Source organism: Echinops telfairi, unplaced genomic scaffold (assembly GCF_000313985.2).
Source record: "Echinops telfairi isolate 266 unplaced genomic scaffold, ASM31398v2 ScPeMD7_3;HRSCAF=10, whole genome shotgun sequence".
Classification (NCBI taxonomy): domain Eukaryota; kingdom Metazoa; phylum Chordata; class Mammalia; order Afrosoricida; family Tenrecidae; genus Echinops; species Echinops telfairi.
Genome location: NW_022103899.1, coordinates 24909375 through 24917008, shown reverse-complemented (window position 1 = coordinate 24917008; position 7634 = coordinate 24909375). Strand labels below are relative to the sequence as shown.

Here is a 7634-nt window from a genome sequence, read left to right as displayed (position 1 = left end):
AACTGCCTGCAGGGTTTTGTAGGCTCTCATGCTGACCTGGAAAGCCCAGTGGTTAAGTGCTTGGTTGCTAATCAAAAAGGTAGAGGTTGGCACTCACTAGCCACTTGCTGGAGAAAGATGTCGCCATCTAGTTCCAGAAAGAGTTACTTGGAAAGCCTTGGGAACCCTGTGGCACTGTTCTGCTCTGTCCTTCAGGGTCACTAGGAGTCAGCCTCAACTTGGCAGCAGTGGATGAATATTTATAGGGACAGGACACCAGGTTTTGCTCCCAAAGAGCAGCTGGGTGGGTTCAAACTGCCAGCCTTCCTGTCAGCAGCCAAGCACTGGCCCCTGACACCACTAGAGCTTCCAAAGTATTGCAGAGACTTTATAAATGTTTGATAAATGGGTACAGTGTTTACTCTTTTATCCCAAGGCTGGTTATTTTAAACATAACTCCTTTTAGATCTGATAGGCAAGTCATTAGTTAAACATAAATTAGCCATTCTCCTGAGGATGGAAGTGCCAGTGCGCCCTTCTGGTTGTTCTTGTGACTATGTTGCTATTTGTGGTACTATGTTGCCAGGAATATATTACAAGCTCAGGATTTCTAACTTCGTATGTGGATATATGAATCTTTTTTTCTTCCTGGTAGCAAAAATAACTATTTTTAATTCCTACTCTATTTTAGCTATTTCACATTTTATTACTATAGTTCATTGTGATGACTCTCGATCACCTTGACAATAAAATTCCAAGGCCCTACCTACTCCGGCCCTGCCAGCCTGTCATCATTTTCCTCCTACTTCTGCCCTCTCTTGTGGATCACTGCCCAGCAGTACTGTCTGTGATGGCGAGCATCTTCTAGCCCTGTGTTGTTCAGTGTGGTGTTAGACAATAGTAACATGTGGCTATTGAGTACTTGAAATGTGACGAATGTGACTGAGGAAATAAATTACTGCTAAATAAATGGAAATGTGAATAGATGCATGTGGCTGGTGGCACCACGTTGGGCGGTGCCACACTAACACGTGGGCTTCCTTGCTGGTTTTCAGATCTACCCAGTCTCTGCCCACCTCACTGCTCTTGGGCTCACTGCTTCCTTTTTAGATAACACTGTGTTCACGTCTTATCCCTCATTTCCTTCAGACCTTGGCTCAAATACTGCCTTCCCATAGTCACCTAACTCTCCCCCTTAGGCATTGCCTACACTCACACTTCAGTTAGCAACATGATTTGATTCCAAAGACCAGGATCTTCTGGGAAAATCAGCATTATGTAAATATGAAGGATGACTACATCAGATGATGCCATGTTGGCTGACTAACTGCCAAATTGCATTCTGACATAACTGCCAACTCGTGGAGAATCACCACTGGTTTAGTTGATACATACAACCTTCACCATCACAGCCGGCGTTATGCTTACCTCATGCCTCAGAATTTGTTTCTGTCAGCAGTCTGTCATGAATGCGCTCAACTGTTAGATCTTTGACTGCTATCACAAACATGAAATGCCAGGTAATGAGGCGGTCAATAAGTGAAAAGTGGATGATGGGTCAGTCAAAAAGTGTTGCTACAGAATAGTAGACTCCTTTATTTAAAAGTATAAAACGGTGACATATCCTCCGCGTAGAACTATGGAGTTCTGAAGAGAGAGCTTGCTTTTCTAACACAGGCCACAGGAGTCTGCCCCTCAGTCTGCACTGTGTCAGAGTGGCAGCTCTGGTATCTGTGAGGGACTCCACTTTCCCGGCCAATGCAGCTTTCAATTTTTGGAAAACTTCATGTGCCCTTTAAAAATAAAACAAAACACACACAAAGTGCCACAATCTTCTGAGCTAGTTTCTTGACCTTGAATGTAACTGACCCAGTAGATCCCTCAGAAATCACTGTTTTGATTCGGCCTTCTGTATTTTTATTTTATAAGGCACCCTAGGGAGACGAAGGCGAAGGGTCACTGAGTGAGCTTGCCTGCAGTCACCCACCAGTCAGGTTTAACTGGGACCTGTCTAAATAGGGGCTGTTTGAATAAACCTCTGCTTGCATGAATTGACCTATTTCTTGATTGATAGTTTTTTTGCTGTCCTCTGGATGCCTAGCTCAATTTGCTTATGTGACCACATTCATGGAAGAGAACAGACACTTTAGGGAAATGGGCTTTAAAATCAGTCAGATATGTTTGAGAATGCCAGCCTGCTACTTACAAGTAATGCAACCTTGACAAATAACCAATTCTCTTTTGAACTCCTGGTCTACCCCCTCATAAAATGGGAGTCCTAGTACCCACCTCAGGATTGCTGCTGTGAGTGTTACATAACATAAAACACAGTGAAACCATTCAGGTTAGGGTTTGGCTAACAGTAAGCATTCCATGATTCTGATGCTTACTATTATTAACAGTAGTTGTATTGAAGTTACTTAGCTCTTTTACCATTGTGAATCTCAATTGTCAGAGAAAAATCAATAATAGGGGAAACTTCTTTTTAAAGATCATTGTATTGGGGGTTCTTACAGCTCTTATAACAATCCGTACATCAATTGTATCAAGCATAGTGCTACATATGTTGCCATCATCATTTTCTAAACATTTACTTTCTATTTGAGCCCTTGGTAGCAGCTCTTGACTCCCTGATAAATTATAAATGACCATTATTTTCATATCTTAGACCGACTGCAGTCCCCCCTCCCCTTTGGTTTCTTATCCCTTCCTCTTCCCATCTTCCCCTGACCTCCTGGTGTCACTACTCCCAGTTCTGTTCCTGAGGGGTTTATCTGACCTGGATTCCATGTGTCCTGAGCTCTTATCAGTACCTGTGCACATGCTCTGGCATAGCCCACAGTGAAAGGCAGGACTGGGGTCATGATAGTGGGGGGTGAGGAAGCCTCAAGGAACCAGAGGAATAGTGTGTGTTTCATCGGTGCTATACTGCATGCTGTTATACTGTACTTTTTAAAAAGTGGGGTTTTTATACTAATTTGATCCTCTGTTTACACAAATTACCAGAAATGCACTACTGCGTAGTTTAGTTTAAGTTCAGTCATAATAGAAAACATCTAAACCCAAAATAGGTCCAGGATGAATTGGCAGGCTCTGTCATACAGCGACCAAGAGCAAAAGAAGTGAACAGCCGTCTTTACAGTGTGTCCCATTCTTAAGGACCCCAGAGGGCGGCTCCTGAGCCTGTTTTGGAAAAAATAGAAAAAGGGTGGCTCTTAAGAACCTGATGACATCCACACTTTTACATATGTAACTGTGCAGCTGTTGGGTTAGACTTGAAGAAAATCCCAGAAAACAGTGCGATGGCTATGTGAAGACTTTGTTTGAAAAGAGCTTACCTCTATTCACTTGTCAAGTTCGTTTTTTCTGTTTCCACAGAAGGAGTTGTGAAATTTGTGACTTAAAAAAAAAAATCTAACAGCCAGAAATCGGTGCCTCGCTCGTCAAATGAGCAGAACGAGGTCATCCGTAGGTGTCAATGGTACAACTTCATCTGGAACCTTCAAGGGGACATTGCTTGGTGCAGGAACCAAACTTGATTTACCTTAGCGAATACGGACAAGAGTATGGAGGCTGAGTAGTCCCAATAAAAGAATTAAAATTCACTGGAATAGAAGGTCAGAAACTGTCCTATGAGGAAGAGGCTAAAAGGGTTGACATTTATGAAGAAGGGCTTCAAAAGTTTGTAGAGAAATGGAATTTAAAAATAATGGAAAATTTCCATGAGCTTTTGAAGCCATCTCATGTTTAGATATAAAAACAAAAATGCTTCCTCCACCCCACTACCATGATCCCAATTCTACCTTACATATCCGGCTGGACTGGAGGAGGTGCACTGGCACAGATAGGAACTGGAAGTACAGTGAAACCAGGACAGATGAACCCCCCCAGGGCCAGTGGAGAGAGTGGTGATGGTGGGAGGGTGGAGGGAAGGAGAGGGAGAAAGGGGGAACAGAGGACAAGATCCACATGTGGCCTCCTCCCTAGGGGACGGACAGCAGAGAAGTGGGTGAGGGAGACATTGGATGGGGTAAGATATGATAAAATAATAATAAATTATAAATTATCAGGGGTTCGGGGGAGGGGGACGTGGAGAGGGAGGGGGAAAATGAGCTGACACCAGGGGCTCAAGTGGAAAGCGAGTGTCGTAAGAATGATGAAGTCAACATATGTACTAACGTGCTGGACACAGATGATGTTAGTGCTGCTTTGTGGCGTGTGGAGCTTCTCTGCAAACAGGAATCCCAACTGCTGGTTCCTAAGGCATAAGGGGAGGCACAGTAGGGTGACTGGTTGGACCCAAGGAGAAGAACAAACCCTATCATGCAGAAAGATTATAGGAACTTCAAAGTATAGTTTTGGAAAATCCTCTTAAATCTAACCAATGCACAATGGAAAACCCCTAAAGAGCCAATCTCATTATTCCATTAAATGGAACCGTTATGCTGGCTTTTACTACAGAAGGCAAGCATAATTTAGAAAATGGGGCATTTTAATTTTCTTTTGTTTTTCAATTAACGCAATTGCTCTAATGGAGGGTACTCGTGCTTGAGTACGGGTTCCGAGTAGGTATTCTATGCATAATTCAGCCTCTTTCTCCCTTCCCTTCTCTCGCTCTCTCTCTCATCATGAAAGAAAACCCTCACCTGTTGACATGGAGGTCTTTTTATTGGAAGGCCCAGGCTGGTCACATTATGGCCTCAGAGCAAATCTCTTTCCACCCCTGAGGCGGTCGTGAGTCACGCAGGCCCACCATGGGGCTGTGCTTTCCCTGCCGGGTGTAATTAGGATGTTTAAGGAACGCAGCTCTCACTGTTTTTGCTGATGCCAGCTCACCACAGTGGACCACATAAGTTTACTCTTAGTGGAAAGTGGTAAAGAAAATGCCAAGAACATTCACTTTAATTGGTCCACATTAAATGGGCTTTTCGGGCCCCTGCTTTATCGTTCTGTTTTAGATTATTTTCTGCCACTAGCAGTCAGCTTATTATTATCGATATTCTTATTTGCATCGGATTATTTCATCATTACTTGGTTATTGTCTGACAAGTGTCAAGTTCATTGTTAGGTGATGTCTGCTTAGGTGGTAGTTGTATTTGTCCTCACGTTTGAGTTCTAAGTAGAAGGGTGACATTTCCAAATTGGTGAGGAGCTGTATTTTCATCTGTTAGTCTTAGACTTGGATATGGCAGAGTGCTTTTTGGTTTTGGGGGTGCTTGTTTTTAGTTCTTGCACCGATACTGGTGTTTTGGAGCTCAAGGGGGGGGGGTGTGGGAGATGGTGCCCTGTGGGTCAAGTGTGGTGACAGTAGTGATGGCGGGGTGAGTGGGTCTCTAATCGCAACAGACATGATTGGACTGCTTTCTCCTGGAATCTAGAAAATGCCATTTTCTACTCTCATTTGAAAAAGGTCACTAAAACATGAGACACTCCGAGTAGATGGTTTGTGTGTAAAAGCAAACTCACTGTTCTGAACTGTTAGGGGAGGGTAGAGAAAGCTGGGCAGTGGTAGGTGGAGAGGAGACATAATACAGTCTCTAATGGGATGAGCCCGGGAGCCCTGCCATAAGGGTCTGTTGCCACTGATGTAAAGGGTGAGCAGTGGCCCGAAGCAACCTGTGGGAGAGGTGTGAGCGGGGCGTCCCCGGATCCCTGGCTTTCTTTAGTCAGTCTGACTCCTATTTCAGTCACGTCCGGTGAGCCGTTACTCTGTGCTGAGAGAGAATGTTGAAGAGAAGGGGTAAGGGGGTCAGAAGAAGCTCACGTAATTGGAAGTTGTTTTTAATGAGTGAAACTAGGCAGAGATAAAAGAGAATTTGGAATTAGTTACAACTGGAAAATCCCGATAGTAAGGGTTAAAAACCTCAGAAATTAGGACATCTGTGTAAAACAGAGGCTTAATCATTCGTTTTAATTTGAAACAATCATTTAAAATTCACAATTTAAGAAACAGATCTTTAAGCTCATTTAGAAGGTTTTGTTATTTTTAAAAGCACGATTGTGTAAGGATCAGAACTAGAAGTCCACGAAGGTAAAGATGTGTCTGATGCTATACAGCATGCTGTTCTCAGGCACCAAGTCGGCCCCAACTCACAGGTCTTCGGTACCGAGGAATGAGACACGAAACACTGACCGGCCCTCTGTTCTCACATTCTTGTTCTGGTAGAGCCCACTGTCGCAGACACTTTGTTACACTCTCTCTCTATTGCTGAGCCTGGCCTTTCCCAAGCCTGATGTCCTTTTTCAGGGACTGGTCTCTCCTGGAAATGTGCCCAAAGTACATGAGACCAAGCCTTACCATGCTCACTTCTAAGGAGCTTTCTGGTTGTACTTTCTACAAGACAGATGTGTTTGTTCTTTTGACAGTCCATGGTACTTTGAATAGTCTCCCACACGCTAATTCAAACGAATCAATTATTCTGTGATCACGTGTATTCGTTGTCCAGCTTTCATGTGCATATGAGGTGAATGAAAATACCTTGGCTTGGGTCAGGTGCACCTTAGGATAGATTGTCTGTGGTAAGTAGTGGTAGTGGTATAGTACAAATTGGGCTATGAACCACAAGGTCACCAGTTCAAAATCACTAGATGCTCTGCAGGAGAAAGACTTTCTACTCTTACAAAGAGTTACAGTCTCAGAAATTCACAGGGACAATTCTTCCCAGTCCTGTAGGGCCAGTATAAATCAGAACTGACTTGATGGCGGTGAAGTACCAACTCTTCTCCTATAAAAATCTAAAATTATGATAGACTGATGATAATCATGACTTGTGTTTATTGGAGGCTTTCCCCCAGCCAGGAGTGGGCCAAGTATGCCAGTAGACCAAATTAATCTTGCTTTCTGTTTTTGTAAATTTTCACAGTTTACTTAATGAGCAGTTTTCAAAGTCTAACAACTTAGTCAAGTACCTGCAACAGAGATTGTGTGAGTAAAATTCTCACTACCTAGCCCTTTTGAGGAAAAGTGTTATCAACCCCTGAGTAAAATAAGCACTCTTCTTTGCATACATCTAGCCATTTAATCCTTATAACATTCCCATGAGGTCTCTGCCTTACCCGCTTTCTTTCGTAGGCGGTGAAATGGAGGCTTACTGCTCCTAAGTGGCATGTTCAAGGACTCGACTGGAAGCCTGGCCGAGCTTCGGCTCAGTTTATCCCTGGCTTCAGAGCTATGCATGATCTGACGGTGACCAGGCTGCTTGGACTCATGTGACCATGGCTAACAAAGCACTTAACTGCCTTGTCCTGCAGAATGTGAATATTAGCAAACATTACCGCTATTGCTTCCCCTGTTCTGTAAATGAGATCCCAAATGGTTCTGAATTGCCCAGCCAACTGGGGATCCAAGGGTACAGCCTAACCCAAAGCTAGTGACTGCGGTGAGCTGCTTCCTAATAGACCCTCCTCATGGCGGCCCCACTCGGAGAGTTACAAAATGCTGCCTGGCCTGAGTGAGCCTATGTGATTGGCTCTGGGTAGGATTACTGGCACCCATTCCTAGGGTTTTCATTGGCTCGAGTTCAGATGTAGATCACCAGCTTTTTCTTCCTAAGTCCTTGTGTTGGTCTTCAGGCATCCTCAAGCTACGGCCCACGGGCCACATGCGGCCCACCAAGGGTATTTATCTAGGCCACCGGGTGTTTTTGCCCCATTTT

The 7634-nt window shown here is 44.0% G+C and overlaps 1 protein-coding gene across 2 annotated transcripts in view; it reads left to right on the top strand.

Moving 5' to 3' along the window:
- The window catches only part of SATB2 (SATB homeobox 2), a 202055-nt gene that overhangs the window by 190278 nt on the left and 4143 nt on the right, over nucleotides 1-7634 (top strand). The window lies entirely within an intron of this gene.